This window comes from Zonotrichia leucophrys, chromosome Z (genome assembly GCF_028769735.1).
Source record: "Zonotrichia leucophrys gambelii isolate GWCS_2022_RI chromosome Z, RI_Zleu_2.0, whole genome shotgun sequence".
Taxonomy (NCBI): Eukaryota; Metazoa; Chordata; class Aves; order Passeriformes; family Passerellidae; genus Zonotrichia; species Zonotrichia leucophrys.
In genome coordinates, this window is record NC_088200.1 from 19,014,960 (window position 1) to 19,036,009 (window position 21,050).

At 38.5% G+C, this 21,050-nt stretch overlaps 1 long non-coding RNA gene across 6 annotated transcripts in view; it reads right to left on the reverse strand.

The window, feature by feature from the left end:
• LOC135460179 (uncharacterized) overlaps positions 1-21,050 on the reverse strand; it is a 110,977-nt gene that overhangs the window by 74,984 nt on the left and 14,943 nt on the right. The gene's annotated exons all lie outside the window — the stretch shown is intronic.

Below are 21,050 nucleotides of genomic sequence, written 5' to 3' on the forward strand. Positions count from 1 at the left end.
CAAGATCCAAACTGGTTCCCAAGCAGTGCTGAATATGCTCTTGAGCATATATGTTGTTTGAGGTCATGTCTGAACAGAAGACTAATTTTGGCAAAATAATATAGCAGATATTTACCAGTTATTAATTTTCATTCATAAACAATGCTGAATATTCCTTAATTATACATGTATAAATAAACTCCAAGTTACATAACTGCAGTAGCAACTCAGCTGTGCCCATTATTGACTCAAGATGATGGCAAATTATTAATTTCCCAGTGAAAATATGAACATTTAGGTATTTCGTGAAGAATTTCAAATTAAAAAGAAAAATATTTTGAAAGAACAATAATTCCCTCAAGCTTTCTTAATATATAGAAAATTACCTTTGAAAAGACATATAATTTTGGACGAAGGTTATCTCTCAAGGTCTTCTGAAAGACAGTTACAGACTTGAGAGATTACCCTGCTTAAAAAAATTATAAAAGCCTCCAAATAGTGAGCTTCACAATGAAATGTACCTTATATTATTATCAATAAACATTTATGAAGAATTTTATATATGAAGTGCCTTCTCTCCATCTATGTATACCTATACATTTTATACATTAATGTAAACATTTGAGACTACACATATAATCCCTGACATACACATATATACATGGTAAGCGTTTTGTAAGGATGTTGTATTACTTTCAATATCTTCACAAATAAAGATAGGAAAAGGGTTTTTTTTTAATCCTGATTTATAATTTAAGATCAACAGATCAAACTTTGATATTGTAGAATCTTTATAATGTTATATTTTATGTCATTACTACTTGAAATTTACATTTTATGGAATATTTTAAAGGGCAATTAACATACAAAGAAAAGTTTAAAAATATGTTAGAATTCTTCCAGTATTCTTAACTGATTAAAGGAATTTTGATGTTATTTCCTTCAATAGATTTTTTGCCTTTGTGAGGAAGACTTGTTTGTTTTGTGAAATATTGACTAAAATGCAGTTTACCCATCTATAATCTGTCCCAAATTTTCTGTACAGAAAAGCTTAAAACTAAGCTATATACACATTTTATACCTTGCTAGAAGAGAAACCACATGTAGCATGTGGTTTCACATGTAGCAAAACAACAAATCATGTTTTTTTGTTAATTTACTCAAAGTAAACTTTTTCTTTACTTAGTAAGTTTCAGCCCGTAGCATTTTGGAACAGCAGTTCCAAAACTCTACCCTTTGTTGTAATAATCCATTTCTATCCAAATCCATTATATATTAAATACAAATTTATCTGGAACTTTAACCTAGATTGTAAAAAATAAATTTCACAAATGCATTGCAGAATGAGTCTTCATGGCAAGATTACAATAAAACTTCTTATTGTAAATTACTGTGCAGATACATTCAATTGCTGTATAAAGTTTACTCTTAGCTTTGCAATGCTTTACGTTCTGACTTACTGAAGAGCCTCCCATTTTACCCACCACTGCACATTTTTTCCTCTTTAAGTACATACCCTTTATAGCCTTTCGTGCTATTTGGTAGAGTGAACCAACCAGAGAAACTGGATGTACATAGTATATGTGGGGCTATTTTTTGACAATCTTACTTCTACAATCCCCTACCATATTTGTTAGGTTGGCCTTAGAAAACAAACTTTCCAACCTTAGTCCTCATTTAAATACTGAAAAAATGTATGAAGAAATAATAATAATAATAGTAATAATACTACTACTAATAATAATACTAATACTAATACTAATACTACTACTACTACTACTACTACTAATAATAATAATAATAATAATAATAATTTTGTTGTTATTGTTGCATTGTTGTTTTGTTATTGTTACTCTTATTGGCAAAACAGGGCAGGCAAACCTGAGGGGAGAAAATAAATAATTTGATTCTCTTCTCATTTTTAAATCATGGCAAATACAAATTAATTCTATTAACTGTCACTGGGGACAGCTAAAGTCAATAGGTCAGACAATGTCCTGGTTTTTAAAGGGTGATTTCTAACACTGATGCCCTCACTACAAAAAGATCATCTTCTCACTTAGTTACCCTAAAGGACAGCAAAGCTCTCATCCCAAGACCAGCAGCTATGCTCTCTGTGTTTAATTCTGACAGTACAATCATCCTCTGCACTGGTATGGAGGAAAAGATAGCAAGCACAGAATATCTGAGGGGGAAAACAAGAAATTAAATGTGGAGAAACTGCAAGAGACAGATTGTGTGAAGGCCATGCCTACAATTTCACCAGCCCTTTGTGACATCTAATACACACCAAGATATAGTTGGCATCATGAAAAGTCAAGGCAGTATTTGAGCAAAAAAGACTATGAGAAAAAGTGTAAGACAACCCACTGACTTTGTCATGCCTAGTTACTATTGGAAATTATAAGGGAAAAAAGTTTAAATGGATTCCCTTGCAATACAGAATATTCTCTGATACTGTGATTCTGTGATTTAGTGTTGATAGCTCTTTTTTCCCACTTCTATTTCCTTTCTAAAAAACATATAATTTCTATTATTTTTTAATGCGGCCTCGGCCAGGTTTCGGGGTATCCCCAGTGGGCTGCCATAGGGTCCCAGATAGCGCAGTCCTGTTGAGCACAAACTGTCCAAGTTCCCAAGCAGCTCCCAGGCACAGGCTACCTTAGCAAGCTTAGATGATATCAGCTGTTTCGTGATTATCAGCTCATTTTGTGATTTCAGCTCTTTAGCTTGCCAAGTGCCTCAGGCAGATGTAGAGTGAGAGGAGAAGCGCTGTGTGAGGTTCCACAGGGGTGTCTTTACTGAATCCTCTGTGAAGGTTCTCAGGGACAACTATTCTGCCCAACCGGGCAAAAGTAGGGGTTTTTTTAATAGGATACAGGGGTTTTAGAAATTGTCCAATAGTAGGGGTCAAAAGGAAATTGACCTATAGGCTTACAGAGAGATAAGCCCTTTCTAAAGTCAGACAAAGGAGCTTCTAAGGTCCACTCATTATGACTAAGCATTTCCCATCTTAGGGTGCTGACCGCCAGGGAGGCCTTGCAGGCCCTGTGCCTGCCACAATTTTTGAAAGGTCTTTTTTTTCTCTCTAATTTGGCAAACAATGACCAAAGAAGTTCTAAACTGGAATAAATTCTCTCTAGATAGTTCATTCTATATTGTACATAAAATACAATCTATATTGCGTATAGTCTATGTACATGTGTGTATAAATATAGACAGATAGATATACATATATATATAACTATATATGATGCACAGCAGTGATGGTGCCAGTAAGACATAGAGAACAACTCAGAGACACCAAATCAGCTCTCATAGCATACTGTCAAAGGGCTTGAATTTGGTGGGCTGGATTATATTCTTCTTATTGAACAAGGCAGATGAACATTCCTGCTATGCTAAAACTGAAAGTTAAGGGTGAAACCAGGACAGATCTCTCTGAAAGTAACCTGGCCTGGTATTCTGTCAATGTCTACTCAAATATAATAAATATTTGACACTCAGTAATTTTAACTTTGTACAGACATTCATAAAGAGATCTTGATTTTGCAATACCACCAACATCATTCATTGACTTCAGTAGAAAGATGCAAGCATCTTTAAAAGACAGTGCAAACTGCCAAACCACAAAAATTTAAAGATAACTTTTTTGACCATTGTATTTGTGAACATGTTGCTATAGACCACAATATAATGATACATGATATGTTATATTTGTACTTCATGCACTCACAGAAAGGACTAATTCATACACTGTGTTACCAGAAACTGTGAAAAAAAAGACAAAGGCAGTAGATATCTATAGAGTGTTGAATAAATGGGAGTAATGTGCTAATATCTAATATAATTAGACCTTTGGGATCTTCAACACCTTTTAATTTCTGATTTTTAAAATTTATATATTTCAAGATAATATTTGTATTCTTATTACTCCAGTGATGGTATCTGAGCAGCAAACACTATCACAGTAAGTCTCTATTATATGCGCTTCTCAAAATGAGCATGCAGACAAGCTATCCACATTTATCTTTAGAAAACATTTTATTTGAAGATTAGCCGGAGAGGTGAAAACATCACCTGGAATCAAATCTAAATCAAAACTTTCTAATATAAAAATTTAGAGGTGAAAATAAGATCTAAGAGCTGATCTAGTCAATCCTCTCAAGAACGCAGGACTGTAACCTGCAATAAGATCTCTGGAGTATTCTTTACTCTGGATTTAAATGGATCAATCTATGGAGTCAACATTCTTTTCTTTCAATCTAACCCACCATCCATCTCCTCACTAGGAGTTTTTTAGATACTCAGACAACAATCTCCTGTGCTTACATTCTTAATTACCTTTCCTAGGTACATAGTTGATCACATCAGCATGGTCCTAATGTTACATGGTGTTTTGTGTTTTATTGGCCAACTTTTGGTTAACCTTAAAGAAAATTCTGGGTGTATACAAAAATTGACCAACACAATGCAAACTTTTGGCTGCTGAAGTTATTGCTTATCTGAACACCCACACATATTTCCCTTGATCATCAGTTAGCTTAGTCTCTTCTCATAATCTTTTCTTTTGAAGCAATGCCTCCATCCTGTTATTTTTATAGTTTTTTCATAATTTTTTGTATCATTTTTTTCTCTGCATCTTCTCCATTTGACTTATTATACATCTTTTTTAAAGGTGAGTTGTATTCTACATAGTCTAATATTCCTATGCCAAAATTATGGGGTCCCAACAGGATGGTTTATAATACAGTGCATATGAGGGATTGCTGCTATTTCTTTTTTTGTGTTTGTATTTTTTTAAATCACATTTTATCCTTGTAACTTGTTCTTTGCACCCTTTGGTCTCTTTCAATTACTCAGTATCTGTATCTATTGAATATTTATTTGTGTTTCAGATTTTTCCTTCCACTCACATAGTCTTTGCCATTTTTTACTTGTTAAATCTTACATCTAGGTTTCCAGAAAATACTGATAACCTGTTTTGATTATGATAATTCTTTCACTTTTCCTACAAGTTTTCATAGCATCTCAAAATATGGTAACCTGAGTTGTTTCTTTTGCATTCTCCAAATTATCAATTAATAAATACATTCAGATTTAAATTCAGTATTCTTAGACCTAGATAACAAACTTTCTTAAAATTACTAAAGTGTCTGTAATTATTTTTTTTTTTTTTTGAGAGGGGGAATATTATTAATATTTTTTAATTATTAGACCATTAAAATTGCATGTTCTTCAGCTTATTTTTCGGTTGACTCATCATTTTGTACTTGAGAATTCAAATGTTCTGTGATCTTTAACACTATGTAACTGGTGGCAAGTTAGACACAGAACTGGAATTCACCTGAGGAAGCTAAGTTATAGGGATGAAACATTAAAAAATGAACAGTTTAAAACTGAAAATACAGAAGATTGTATCCATTAATGAGAAATACCAATTTTATGTACGATAGCATGAACCTAAGACTCTGTTTGAGCAGTTCCTAATTATAGGATATGCTGAATTTAAAAGACACCATAAGACAACAAAGACTGCCTGAAAAGCAGGGACCTTACAGGATTGGGCTCAATGACCGAGAGTCAGTACAGCATATTTTTTATTTGATAGGCCTTTATTTGATAGACTACATTCCTACAGAAACTTGAATATACACTGCCCATTAAACACTCATAAAAATATATACAAGCTTATTTTTTTATAATTGCAAGAGGATTGACATTTTTAATTTCCCTGAGAAATTAAACCTTTATGTTATATAAAGTATCTTATGTTTCTTGTGTGTACAGCCAGGGAATGTTTCTGTATGTTATATATTTCTAGGAAAAATGTGATGAAATGGCTGACTTTCATTTCTATGAACTGGCTTATCTCTTCAATGATACTCTATCCATTTTGCAGGTGTTGAGAGACAACAGCAAAACAAGTGAATATTTCTAAGCAAAATGCTTCAAAATGATAAAACTTTCGAAGAAATATTTCAAAAAGGTACCACATTTATGCTCAAAATGGAGTCTTTCCCTGGGAGAATTTACATGTTTCAGCATTGTCTATCAGCAGCATTTAGAGCAGGAGTGGTACCTTTCAAATGCAGCATTTAGAAGTCACCACTTGTCATTACATGTAGCTGTATGTTTTAGAGGTTTGTAATAATAGCCTTTAATTAAACTGCAGACTGTTAGAGGTTTTCTGTTGCCCTTTGAAGTTCTTAATGATTAGTTGCATCCACTCTTTTATGCCACACTTAAGGTTAAATTAAATAACTAAAATATACCTACAAGAGAAAGAAAGACTTTATAAATTTTAATTCAATTTCTAAATTTCAAGGTTTTTAAAAATAATAACAGATGTTTTGATTTTCTGTCGTTGTCACACTAGAACGTGACATACACTTAAAAAATCCAGTAGATTTTTATGTGAATAATCAGTGAGAATGACACATGTAAATGAGCTGTTTTCTATGCATGGCTGGCAGAAGTGCTAATTAAATAGTTGGTATTCAAGACTATGCTCCTTCATTGTTTAGTGACATACAAATCCAGTGATGTGTGCCAGCAGACATTTTAAGTTGAATGTTTTCTCCTCCATCTTCTTTGCCATGAAATGGAGGCACCATGATAAGAACACAGTATAAGCAAAACACTGAAATATGTTTTAGTAATGTAGTGTCACTGGTCTAGTTTTCTAATGAATTTTTAATTTCTTTCCTCACATGAGGACATTACGAGTTATTACTGATGATATTAGATCATATACAGGAGTAATTTTCTCACTAAATTTACATAAAATGGCTAAATGCCAATGCACCAAGTGGGGCTTACTATATCTGGTACAGTAAGTATGCCTCTGCAGGTTTTCTGCAATCAATTTCCTGTATTTCATTAGCAGTCAGATAAAGGTCTTTTCTGAAAAGGGAAAATAAAAGCTATTGTGTGTACCCTGAGATCTGATGTTGCCTGTGATGATTTCTACAGGGTGATTAGAACCCAGTCTGGAATTAAAATTTGCATGAGACTGAAAATAAAGTTATTTTGCAGATGTAGCTAAATGGACAGCCTGGTGCTTCTAATAACCACCAGGCTGTTTATTGAGGTTTACCACATTTAGCACAGAATACTGACTTGAAAACACACATAACCCATTGTTTTAATTTTGCAATTACTGATGTATCTCTGACACTCTTGTTAAATCCATAGCCGCTAAAATCTTGCTGTTCTTCTCTTACTGTTACATACACTCACCTTTCACCCATATTAACTCTTCCTTTCTTGTCCTCCTTCTAATAGAAATTCCACATATTAGCCAAAATATATTATAATTGATAACAAGTTTACAGTAGGAATGGCACCATTGTTGTCATATTATTAACCCAAAACAAACTCCTTACAGCTAATGAAGGAAACTTGATTCTCTTGCTCTTTTTTATTTTTGATATCTGGAACATTTGACCTGGTGCAAAAAAAAGTGCTATTGAAAAATAAATGTATGCTTTTCCCTACACTTATTTTGAATTAGTCTTGATAAATAATTAAGTAATTCATAATATATTATTTAGATGCAATGGTTTTATGAATTCCAGAGGTATTTCAACTACAATTACAATAATTTATTTATCAGTAAAAGATTTACATAATCACACTTACAAATCTAGCAGACTGGAGAGACATCAGAAGGACATCCAGTATTTGCACACAGACTAGTAATTAAATTATTCTATAGGAAATATTCTTCCTACAAAACTGAAAGAAAATAAGCTAAAATACAATTTATAATATCATCCTAGAGTCTCTCTCCAACTATTGTGGGAAATGTCAATTTAATTGTAGTATCATTAAATGGTTGCTTGATTTTTTGTAGTTTAGTCTATCTCATTAATTATCAGGGGTAAGGAACAATGCAGGGAAAAATGGAAATTTTTGATTCTGTCACTACTCACAGTCTAGGATCAGAGGTGACTTACTTCTGATAACTGTGTTATGGAATTGTGTCAACTATGAATATTTCCTCAGCACATGAAGTCATGGAATCAGAGAATCACTAAACTAACTAAGCTTGAAAAGACCTTTTGGAGACAAATGAGGTAGAACATATGGATATGATGGAACATAGTAAACTCACTTCATCACGGTGCAGATTGTAGGTTTCCAGATTCAAAGTTATGAGTTTGTATATGCCAAATGTCCATGTATATAAAAAAGGATCTGCTTAGCTGTTTTATGAGCCCAGCCATATGAGAATTATGGGAATTTAGAGGAAGACATAAATTTAATATTCATAAATTTCCTGCAATATATTTATATCCAGTGGTAAGATATTGGTAACACATAAAATCCCAAGTATTCAGCTGAAGAGGTATCTCTACAATGTATGCTTACACTAATTACAGCCATAGAGAAGTGGTCTATCTTGAAACAATTTTCCAAAGTGAAAAATAAGTGAAGAATTATATCTTGCTCTGTTTCAGCCTGTACTGCCACCAGCCTGTACCTTCCGACACACCTAGAGTGAATTCTGACATGATACAGCAGCAATTGCTTTCTGTGATAGAAAATGGCAAAAGAGAGTAATTCATATATATATATATAGAGAGAGAGAGCACTAATTTTAAAAAGAAAACTAATTTTACCTTTTTTGGTCTACCACAACTGCTGCTGAATTAGATGGCAGGAAACTGCATATGTGCGATACCATCCTTTTAGCACAGGTTTTCTGTTACTGACTCCAGCTCTCTCATATAAGGTTATTGTAGTTTAGATTCAAATTACATTAAACCAGTACTGTTATTCTGATGATAATTATATTATTTTATTGCACCCTAAAATCTTGTTTCTTAAAGACAGTATTCTACATGACAGGGATGCTGGAGTATTTTTTATGTTAATGTCCCTTTCAGTCAACTGATATTATTAACAGAGACATATTTTTTAAAAAAATCATTGTTAAATAACTATTAAATGCCCCTTTTAATTGACACAGAGCTTATTCTGAAGGAAAAACTATCTCATTCAGACTATACAGGTTCTTTTTCAAAAGGTGAAATGCTGCTCCTATTTGAATCACAGATAGATTTACCAAGTTTTGACCCAAAGCACAAAATATTAATTTTTCCCAACAAACTATTCTAAGACTTTAAAGAAGACAAACTGTGGACTGTCTCACATACTCATTTACTTATGAAGTTCATTTTGACCTGGCTACTACTTTCCCCATGCTGATGTACAAACTAGAGGTCAAAAGGCTAAGCAGAAGGTGATTCCTTATCACAATTCCCTATGCACTGGCAGTTTCCTTGCTTTATTTATTATGTTGGTGTGCTGATCTGCTCCCTTCTGCAACCCTGCTCACCCACCTCACAGTACCATCAAAACCATAATAGTAATTAAGCAAAAATATCTGGGTTCTTATCACACACTACACTTTGGCACAGATATTTGAATAATCAGCGTTGAGGAAGAGTGACTACCCAATCACTATTAATCTTGGGCCTGCCCTGGCCAGTTCCAAAAGCTGGACTTAAATGATCCTTGTGGATCATTTCCAACTTAGGACATTCTATGATTTTGTGCTTCAGATTTTAGTAAGAGCTGAAGGAACTGAGAAATATGGCAATAAAGCATCTACACCTGAAGGAGAAAGATCAGTTCTGCCCTTAACTCAGTGCATCCCATACATTAAATGTAAGTGTTTACCATTCTAGCACAAACCACCTTTAAAATGTGTTTTTATGGTGTAGGCCAGGCACAGAAATTTCAGAGTCAGTTATGGATTTTTAAATAAACAGCAAAGCACCTTGGTTATGAGGTGACAGCAGGGGCCTCCAAGGAGCCTTTTAGTGGCGTATGCAGAGCAGGTGGGCTGAGCCGCACCTGACAGTGCTGCGGAGCCAAGCATTAGACCTGCGTAGCATAATTTCTCCTTAATCTTTTCTGTGACTTACAACAAGTTAAAATACCCAGGCACGATGTCATTAACTGCCTTTAGTAAGTACTTAAGACCTGGACTTGTTTGTTTTTTTTCCAATCTCCCTTGTCGGAGGAGCACACCGGCGCGGTGGATCAGTCGCGATAATACCTCAGTTACTCGGCAGCGGGGGGAGAAGAGAGCTCTGGCTGCCTCCAGCGGCGGCTCCTCGGCCGGCAGCGCTAATTAGAGGTGGTCACTTACAGCAATTAATGGCGGTAATGCAGCCCTGCGGTAGGAGACAGGGCAGGAGCAATGAGGCCGGGCGAGGGGACACCGAGCGGGAAGAGAAGAGGCACGGATAACGCATCGGCGCAACCCGCCGCTTCCCGCCCATCCCATGCGCGCCGCCGCCGCTCTCCTGGAAAACTCCAATCGGAGCCGTCGTCGAGCGTGACCGGAGCTCGGCGACCGGACTGCGGCATCGCCTGGGCTGGGCTGAGACTGCGGACGCTGCGGATGCGGGTCGGTGGCTTGCGCTTCGAACCAGCAGGATCAGCTTGGGGAACCGGGGAGGGACGTGCGGCCTGGCAGGGAATCCGCGGGCTGAGCGCAACCTCTTCGTTTGCCAGGGGAATTTCCGTCCCCTCCTGTCCCTTCCCCACCTCCGCAAGCATGGATTAGCATTAGTAGCACAGAATTATGGGGAAAATAGGTTTTTTGAGCATTAGATTTAAAGACATAGACTGAACATTCCCTTTCCTCTGCATTACTGCATACATCCCTAAAATAAGTCTGTACAGCTTGGTGTCAGACTCAGTCCTGATCTCCACAAAGTGGATGACACAAGTTCATCCATGTCAGACTCTGACCTTGACAGGGTCACGCCAGCTCTACACCATAAACTATGGATGTATATGTATACATACACAAATGTACGTCTATAATTATATGTTTATACACCAATGAGAGCTTCAGGAAGAACAAAACAGGCACTATTGACAAGCAACAGCACAATCAAAGGGCTCCTTTCTCCTCGTTTCAGACTCCCAGAAAAAGTGATAAGAAATGCCCTAATATTTACCTCATGCACTTGCTGTTTAATAGAAAATGTAATCGTCAAAGTCTGACATTTTATTTCTTCTAAATTAAAATAATGGAGGATGTAAGGTGTAATAAATATGCTTACTCCAAGGTGAGCAGTCTTTGGAAGTGGGGCATGCTTTAAAAATTTTAGTGACCTTTTTACATAGTGTCTCCGTGGTACAGCTATGCACTCCTTTTAGCCAAAAGAAGTCAGAAACTGTTTTTAATTCAGATGGGAAGGGAGAAATCTGGCTAACAGGCAGTGAGTCCTTGGCTTCTCTACAAAACAAAATATTTCACAATTTATTTGAAACAAAAATAATGAATTTACCCTATGCTATTGCATACTAATGGAAAGTTCAGGAAAGTAGAGGTGTGGTCATGAATATATCCATTCATATAAACAACGCTTCTTTGATTGTGAAAGGAACTCCCTCCTCCAACAGGTGCCAGCTTTTGTTCAGCAGGCAGGGCACTAGTGAAGGACTGGCTTCTCTTTAAACCTCCCCATCACCTGCCTGCCCTTGCCCTGCTTCTGCTCCCGATCCAGGTGGCCCCAGCTGCCCCTCATTCATGAGTGGTTGCATGACCAAGTCAAAAAATAATTTATGTAGCACCAACACCTGCCCAGTTACCCCACCAGTCCTCTGCCTGCCCCATGCACCAGCATTCCCAGGGTCCACGGCTGCAGTGATGGAACTGCTGAGAAATGCAGCAAGTGCAGCTGCTGAAGAGATGTGTTACTCAGCACCAGGGTAGTTTCTCATCATTTCAAGTTTTTATGTCAGGAACTTTACTGTGCTTTATGAAATGCAGATGGAATCCTGGTCACCTAGGTTTAAAACACATTCTAACAAAGCACACACAACTAACTCTTCACCATGCCTTTGAGCCGTTTCATAGTCTTCACTGCGCATGAATCATACGCAGAAGACTGACCTGAACAGCACTCAGAAACCATTATAAAGGGAGGTTAAAAAGTGGTAGTTAAAAAATGAGAGAACTGAAAACTGTCCTTCTGGTACCTGTACAAACACTGAGGTGCCCAGGTGGATTTCCTCCAGCACCTGAGTAAATACCTTTCTCATGGCTTTGTTTGTGACATTTCTGCTTAACATTAAAGAAGAAATCATCTGCTAGACTCATACAAAGAGATCTGTGTACTGTAAAGTACATCTACTAATATTTTATCAGTCCTAAACTGGAGGATTAAAATAAATACATTAGTTTGCACAATTTATTTTTTAAATTTTATAAGAAGCAGTTTGGTTGCTTGAAATTTTCAGGAAATTATTATCCAGCTCTGTGTGCTGAAGTCATTGTAAGAAAATTAAACTGTTTGTCTGGCTGAAATAACTTGTAAATGAACTCAATTTTTTTCTGCCTTCTTTTGTTGTATTTCATGCATTGTAGGCACTAGCAATGATATTAGTTTTAGTGTGGGAAAATATTATAATTGAGATCTGGTAAGTTATTTGCAGACTTCAAGTTTCTCTCTACATCGTGCTGACATTTAGTACAGCCCCGTTGAGGAAAACAATGCTGCCATTCATAGCTCTAGACGTAGATTTCAATCGACTTAAGCGGATATAATGAAACTTGGTCATTCACCAGTTACCCATAATGTGTTCTCAAATTTTCTCTCAGCAAAAGTATAATGACTCAGCATTGTGTGGTTGCATAGACAAGGACACAGAACAAGAGACACCAGTTTTGTCTGACGGTGTGAGAAAGTCGTCAAGGGATCTTTTCTTCCAGATGGTGTTAAATTCAGCTGCCTTTTTAACATTGGCCTTGCACAGCAATCTGCTGTTCTCTTTTCACAAAGAATAAGCCCCAATCCCTGCTAGTTAACATGCATACTCACACAACCTGCAACTACCTTCCAACTGTTTTACAATGCACTGGTATGCTAAATAAACTTGATCCGGTCTCCTTCAGTGCTAGAACTGGCTTGGAGAGAAATGCCCACTTAGAGTCCCACTTTTTGGCTTTGGGTTTGGTTTCATTTCCGGTAACATAAAACTTTTTCTTTGGTTGATAGAGTGACTTTTTTTTCCACACAAGCTTTGAGGGAACAACACGTAACAGGTCGATAATTCTAGGGAAGGATTAACTTTCCTAGTTACTGGTTGTGTGAGCCTGTTAAAGCATAGAATTGAGGGCCTGCTACCACATTTCCACATGCTCTCTTTCCCCAAGTCAGAAGTTTACTCTGTAGAAAAAAACATGCAGAGAAATGGGTCTCTGCTCCTGAAGAAGAGGAGGAGTAAGGGCAGTAATTGTAATAATAGCCAATAATATTTTATTGATTCATAATCACGTGATGTTATTAAGATACAAAACAATTTAAGATGACAATGGCAAACACGCGATTATAATGCTGCTGTTTTTCTCTGACGTTTTCTTTCACAAATTTACAACGAAGACCTAGACGCAAGCAAGATCTTAAGTAAATTAACCCCATTCATGCCTAAGTAAACAAGGGGTTTCCCCAGAAAACAGCTTATCGCCTTTACTGAAGCTCGTTAAGAAACAAGACCGCGCACTTTGTCATGTAAATATTAATTGTAGTGGACAATGGCTCGAGGTAAATAGCACCCCTAGACAAACAGTTAAACGAGAGGCGGGCACTCGTTGAAAAGCTGCGTTGAAAGCCCGGCTGCTTTCAACTGCGTTGAAAGCCCGGCTGCTCAAACACAGCTCTGATGTAAATAAACACAGCTCCCCTCACCGGGCGCTGCAGCAGCGAAACCTAGAGCATACGTAGCGCAGACAAAACAAAGGTTTAACTTCAAAAGAGCCTAGCCGGGGTCCCAGCCGGCACTGCCGAGGACCATGGGGAGCACCCTCCGGCCGAAACTAAGGTTATTTTAACAGCTACAGAGCGGATGGTCTAACTTTTTAGGCAAAATTCTTTGGTTTTGCTACACAGTGCTCCTGCTACTTCCAGAACACGCTAGCTGGATCCTTGTTCCATCCTTCTCACAGTGCAATGCGTGGCGTGAAGGTAAATATTCCCAGTATAAGCCCCAAACCAATGTTTTTTATAAGCAGTTCAACAACGAAGCGGAAAAACAAAGTAAATTAAATAATTATTTACTAGCAAAGGTTTTGCCCCAGACGGATGGACACCGTTGACCCACACTCCCTTATCGCTGATCTTATTTTAATCTGCAGCGGAGAACGTTCGGTTACCAGCTCAGTAACACATTCGAGCGTGCCTCTGGACAAACCTTTAGGTCAAGACCAAAGAAAATATGTAACCCTGAGCAATGAATCCTCCTCAGTTTCACTGCAAGAGGTGCCTAAACAGCCGTCATTATAATGATAATATTTGTTAAAAACACAGGACTGTTTGCATCCCGACACATCTGCCCTGACCTTCCCTTCCTCCATCGGGACCAAAACCCGCGTCCCCTCGCGACCTCCGCGCGAGTTCCGCCCGGGCGCGAGTTCCGCCCTTCTCCCTCGGCGGGCACGGCGGGGGAAGCGGGCGTGTTCTGCAGCCCCGTCCCTTCGTCTGGCATTTCTGGGATGGCAGTGGGTGGGAAAGGCTCTCCCGGGTGCCGGAGCGGGCTCCCCGGCCCCGGCCCCGGCCCCCGCCGCGCTGTCTGTCACCGACCGCCGGGGCGCGGCGCTGCCATTTGCCCCGAGCGTGGGAATGGGAGCGCCCAGCCGTTCACATCTCCGGCACGTCGTTTAACGGAATCAATTAGGCAAGACAGACCCTCCGCTTCTCCACCTCCTCCCCTCCCTTCCTCTCCGTGTTTTTGTCAGGTCTGTATACGTCCTAATTATTTCGGTATGGGATGCCAGGGCTGTTTTCAGGATAGACCTGATCATCCTTAAACAAAAACAGAGGAGGCGCACACGTGGGTTTTGGAGTAAATGTCACTTTCATTTCCAATGCTAGGTGCAGAGCAAGGCATAAAACATTTTTCCACACATTGACGGGGGGAGGGCGATCTCGTCTCCATCATGTCTTTCTGCTTCAGTAGCTTCCTCAAGGAAACCCTCTTGAAACAGAGAAGCATCTATGCTCGCGTTTTGAATGGAGGAATGAAAATCGGCCATTACTTTTTTTCTCCATTTTTGTGCAACTCCACCGAGTTCTAAGTAGATATAAATCATTAAGCTTGCCTGCACTTCGGTGTAAACTTTTTCTGAAAGCCTGCTTTCACATGATTTGAAATTAACCTCAATGCTTTGTCTCAGATGCACACAGACAGGTTTAGGTTGGACTGTTGTTTTTTGTTGTTGTATTTGAGTTTTATTTTATCTCAGTTCAGTAGTCAGCTCTGTATCATCAGCAGCACCATCTTCATCACCAACTACCACCTTTATTTTTTAAGGCCATTTCATTGCAATGAATTACTTTACAAAATGAAACTCAGCATTAGTTTTCTAAAAGAAAAAAAATATCCTCTTAGTCTGGTTTAATGCTGACCGTTCTTGGTTTCTCTTTATTTATTTATTCCACAGCAATAGTTGCATATACATTGTTTACCATCAGTACCACGTTCTCTCTGCAGCGGGTGAATATCCATTCTGTGCCATGCAACATCTTCATATTTTGGAATAAGTGTGCCATCAACTTTGTATTTTGGAATGAGTATGCCATTTAACTTTCTCCAGTCTCATCTTTAGCTGTAAAAATGTTAGATTCGATAAGCATTTCTGACCCTTTTTGATTTTTACTCTCTTGCAGCAGTCTTTTATTTTCACACACTGTATGATGATCTTGAAGGAGTTTTTACTTTCGGTTATCTAGCTTTATGAAGACCAAAACACTCATACAGCTAGATAACCAAAGATAACAACTCACTTCCCTCAGAATTTTTTTTTTTGTCCTTGCTACAGTCCAGATTCTTTCTGGCAAAAGTATTTTTTCCTTCATGAGCACTAGCGCTGCTTTAAAATGTCATCCTTTTATGTAATTATTTCTGTATGTATGTGCAGCTACACAACGACCCCTTGCCTTCAAAGTTTATTCCGAACTTTTTGGTTCAGCCAGTAATTTCCAGCAAAGGTAGCCATCAATTCATCTCTTAATAACAGAAAATAAAACCAGCTATTAAGTTGCGTCAAGCTGCATTAAGAGAGAGGAGCATCCATTCCTTTACAGGCCCCTATTTGCATTGTGAATCGCTTCGTTTCCACGAAAGACACCTTGGCCTCTATAAAGGTGAAAAGCCTTCGGCAATTTCCAGCGCAGTGTAAGGAGGAACAAGAAGGTGGGGAAAATCCATTTCAGTAGGAAGTAACAAGATGATTCGAGGATGCGGCTCCGGAGCTCCTTACATTGTACACGGCATAGAGCTCTTTGCCAAATGGTGGCAGCTTGATGGCAAATACCTTGCCTGCGTATGTATTTTGGAAGGGGGGGATTCGCCCTTTCTCCGAGCTCCTAAAGCTGGGCAGAAGAAGACGGCGGTCTTGCCGGCTGCTGCTGCTCCCGGTCTGAAAGAAGGAAAAAAGGACCATCACTGGAGGGCTTTCAGTGCCAAAATGTGGGCCAGCCCGGCAAGGTCAGAGGTCCTGGACCGCGGGAGACCAAGATAATGATGATGTCATGAGAAACTACGAGTACACACGGCTATTGATATGCATGAGCCACCAGCGGCCGGCGCCGGGACCGAGTCTGGTCTGGCCTCCAGCATCGCCGCCTCCGCCGCCCGGGTGCGGGATCCGCCCGCCGCCGTTACCTTTCTCCTCCTCCGCAGCACAGACCGCTCTGAAATCCAGAGGCCTGGGAGAGAGGACTCTCACGGCAACGGTAAGCAGCCTGTCCGACCCCAGGGAGCGCTGCTGCGCTTCTCCTAGGGCAGCCCCTCTGGTGAGAAGGGATGCCGCGGCGGGGAGCGGGGTCTTGCGCTGGAAAGCCGGGAGGGGGGCTGTGCTACGCAATGAGTCGATGTGTAATTACACCGACAATTTGCCCTGTCCTTATGTGTCTATGAGGGACTTTTTTTTGTTGTTGTTGTTGTTAGTTTCTCTGGGGAGAGAAGAGGTGTGTATTTATTTTTACTCCGCATCTCTGTCGTACTTGGCGCCCATGGTGGTTCAGGTATTTACAGCGGGACAGTTGTGCGAGGCGTTCTCCTCTGCCTGTCTGTGCAGGAAGCTGCAAGCAGCAGGCTCAGCGTATTCTGTAGCTTCTATAACCTCTCTCCGCCCTTCTTCCCACCCCCCACTTCCTCCCAGCCTGTGTGTATTCCTGTGTCTGTGTTAGAATGCAACACAGGTGAACATTGCAGCAATGTTTACTAAGACCATGCATCATCTGACAAAACGCTTAAAAAAAAAAAAAGCTGATTTATCGTTTCTTTTTATTGACCTTGTACTAAGAGAAAAGAACTGCATGCTGGTGTTACTCATGGAACAGACAGAGGAAAGTCTTGATGAGGATGTAGAGTTTCAGGATTTAAGTCTCTCAGCTCCTCCTCCTTCCCTCCCAGCCCCCCGCTAAAAGAACATTGTACTTTGAATTATTTAACATATAATTTGTATAGAATTTTTTCAAGTGCAAACATTAAAGGTCTCTTGAGTATATGTGATAAAATGAACCTTCTCACTGTGTTCTACCATGTTTACTATTGAAATTAATAAATGCACTTCAACAGCTCTTGTGTGCTGTGTTCCGTGTAAGATACCTATAAAAAAATTCATCAGACAGACTATAGACTGCTCAGAACTCTTAAAGGAATACGAGACTAAAATTCATGCTGCTACTTTTCTAAGCCGCAAAATAAAACATACAATCACACTCTATGGGTCACACAGCATTTAAATGCATATGTTTGTAAATTAACCTGCACTTACATATATTGCTATTTTTAAGTCGATTTTTTTAAATTCAAGGGGTTAAACTGAAGTTGTTGATGCTCTATGTCGGCTACAGGGCTTGCTTGTATGATAAAGCTTATGTTCCCTTGTTTGTGCCCAGGGGAGCCATATGTACATGTGTCAGTGTAGGTGCATGTGTCTGTGTTTGTGTTAAAATATATATGCAGGTATATGTGGTTACACTGTAAAACAACAACTGTATCAACAAGCCTATTTTTATTGCAATTACAGAAACATGAAAATGGGGGAAAAATCCTATTTGTAAGACACAGCCCAAAATTAATACTGCCACCAAGAAGTAGCACACAGACATTGCTAATCTACTAACTGCTGAATCTGAATTCTGTGGGACATTACCAATTTACTTGTGTTTTCAGATTCTAAGACTTTGAAGCTAAGCACTTCTGTTTTAAACAGGTATTATATATCCTGGTATAGACTGGTTTTTTCGCCACCAGAAAAAAGAACAGGGTTTTTTTTACCTGGGATACGTAAGACCTACTTGTGGCAGTGTTCTTTGATGAAAATTCAGAACTGGCACAAAAATGGTTAGAACTTTTATGATGCTGTGTTTTGTCTTACTGAGTTCCTTCACTATCTCTTGTTCAGGCATAACAGGGTCAACTGAATCAGATATCTGAAGCAACCAGAGGCACATGATCACCTTGATTAATATACAAAGTTCTAATGAGTTTATATGAGTTTTTCTGAGTTGGCAGATAGGCAAAAGATTTTTTTTGTGGCAATAACTAGGGGAAGTTTTGTTGGTGATCAAGCATGTGTTGCACAGGACAGGTTTGTGAGCCTATGCATTAAATTCTTTCAGTCAGAGGCATGAAATTACAAGTGATCCTTGCGTATGTGTGGGTGCATCTATGCTTACATACAATTGCATATGTACATATGTGTATATTAACACAGATGCATATGTACGTGTTAAATGCATGCGTGTCACCAGCTGTCACACAACCAGATTTAAATGCAAGATACATTAATGTAAATTGGCGTTTTTTCAAAGAGACAAAGCATATTTCTAAAACACCAAACTTTTTTTCACAGCCTCACTTACACACTGACTTTGGAAGTAACTGCAATACACCTGACATATTTTGTTGATTAATAATTGGAGCCTAAGCATATCAAAAGAGGCAATGTGGTGGTTATGACCCAGCTGTTCATTAGTCTTATTACCAATTACATTTTCGAGCTCTGAGACATCAAGAGCCTCAAAATCATAATGAGTTTAACTTTTTGCTTATTCTGAATATGAAAATAGTTTCAGCAGTTGTAAAGCACTTTTCTAAAACTGGATTGTTGCCTAGCATGTCGAAAGTTTAAGAAAAGCACAGTTGTGAAAATTCTGTCCAAAACATCACCTGGATTGTGAAAAGCAGCTGTTAACACTGCCCACTCTCTTCCAGTTTACATAATTGTATAAAACGTACTTATTCCAAAGTCACTGTAGAAATACCTGCTTATTGGAAGTTATGGAATACAAGACACTGACTTTTTCCTTCTAGCTCCCTAGCAAATTCCTGCTAATGGCTTGTAGATTGTCATACTTGTTTTCTAATCTTTTTATAGGTCTCCAGATGGCTGTGACGTAAAAAAGAAATATCCTGTATGGATTCCTTAAGAGCAAACCATCTCTATTGACTTTAAAGAGGAATGCTTATGATTCTCTAATTATTGCAATCAGACCCCCATCCTATCTCCAGCCACACCGCCTTCTTTGGGAGGATTCACAGGAACCCCACTTAAGCTGCAGTGACATACATAAGAAGTGTGTTGCATAAATTCCTTTTTGCACTAAATTATGAAAAAATTCATGTAAACATTGTGGCATGCCAGTAGAGTCCAAGGCATTTTTCTCTGTAGAGCAGCACCCCTTTTCTCCCATTCAGGTAAGTCATTCAACTGCCTCACCCTCAAATGAAGGTGGTTTACAATTTCTTTTGTGACCACAATTTCATTTTACAAGCAACAGATTATACGTCTCTTACATTAAACATAGAGTATGAAAAAAGGTACAAATCCAAATTCTGATGGTGAAAAGACAAAGTATCAAGAATTCAAAGTCACAGGAAAAGAAAAATCAAACCCCCCCAAACAGTCAGTTTACACGTGGAAACCATGTGCTGTTAAAGGATATGTTTTCTGTTGGTAATGTATACAATATCATCTGACTTTTATTAAAAAAAAAAAACAAACAAAGATTACCATTTCTTGTTGCAACTGTAACTACCTGTGGTGTGAGTTGTTTAAACCTGAAAAATAGCCCCCTAAAAAGCAAAGGATCATTTAAACATCTTGTTCCAGAAATATATACGAATGGATAAATCTATGTGATTAGAAGGCACTGAGTATATTAACTTTTGGGATTATTAGATAAATCACTAAAACACTTGACCCTAGATTAAAGGTGGAAAAAACTAGTTACATTCCCTGCAAATGATTTAAGATGACACAAAACAGATATGAGTGATATACTCCTGTATCTGCAGGGTTAAAGACGGTAATCAATATTTACCAGAAATATTATATATAATGTAATGTAATGTAATGTAATGTAATATGATATAATATGTGTATTTTAAACTGCATTGTTATTTCTGAAGAATTACACTTAAAAATAAAAGGCTAAAAATATTATTTGGGGCTCCTAAACAGAAGGGGAGAAAACTATAGAGGCAGATCTGGGATGGAAACTGTAGAGGCAGATCTGGGATTTTTGTACTATAAACAGCCAGTTACTTAATAAAGGTTGGAGGCCTTTAGCCTCCTAGCCTTCAGCTCAAAACAGGCAAAATATATTATATCAGCACTTTCCTGCCAGATTTCCCACACATTTCCCACATTTCCTGACTGATGATGTCCTGAAACCAGAATTACTAGGAAGGCATAGTCTGTATTTACATCTCTGCAAGCTTATCAAGGGCCGCGGGGGTAAATAAATACAATGTAAGTTGCTGGTTTTCATCACATTATATCGATCACAACAGCCTCAACTAAAAAATTATTATTGTTATTGTTGTTGTTGCTGCTGCTCTTGTTATTTCCCAGGCAGCAACGCTGTTCTTAGATGTTGCGATGAGGCAGTTTCACCTGATGGACACGAGTAGACTGCGGTTGTTGAAGGATGACATTGTTTTGCTGGAAAGGACAGGGGGATGCAGAGGGGCACCCTCGGGCCAGGTGAGTGGCTGGGCAGCTCCTCACTGGCCCTCCTGCAACT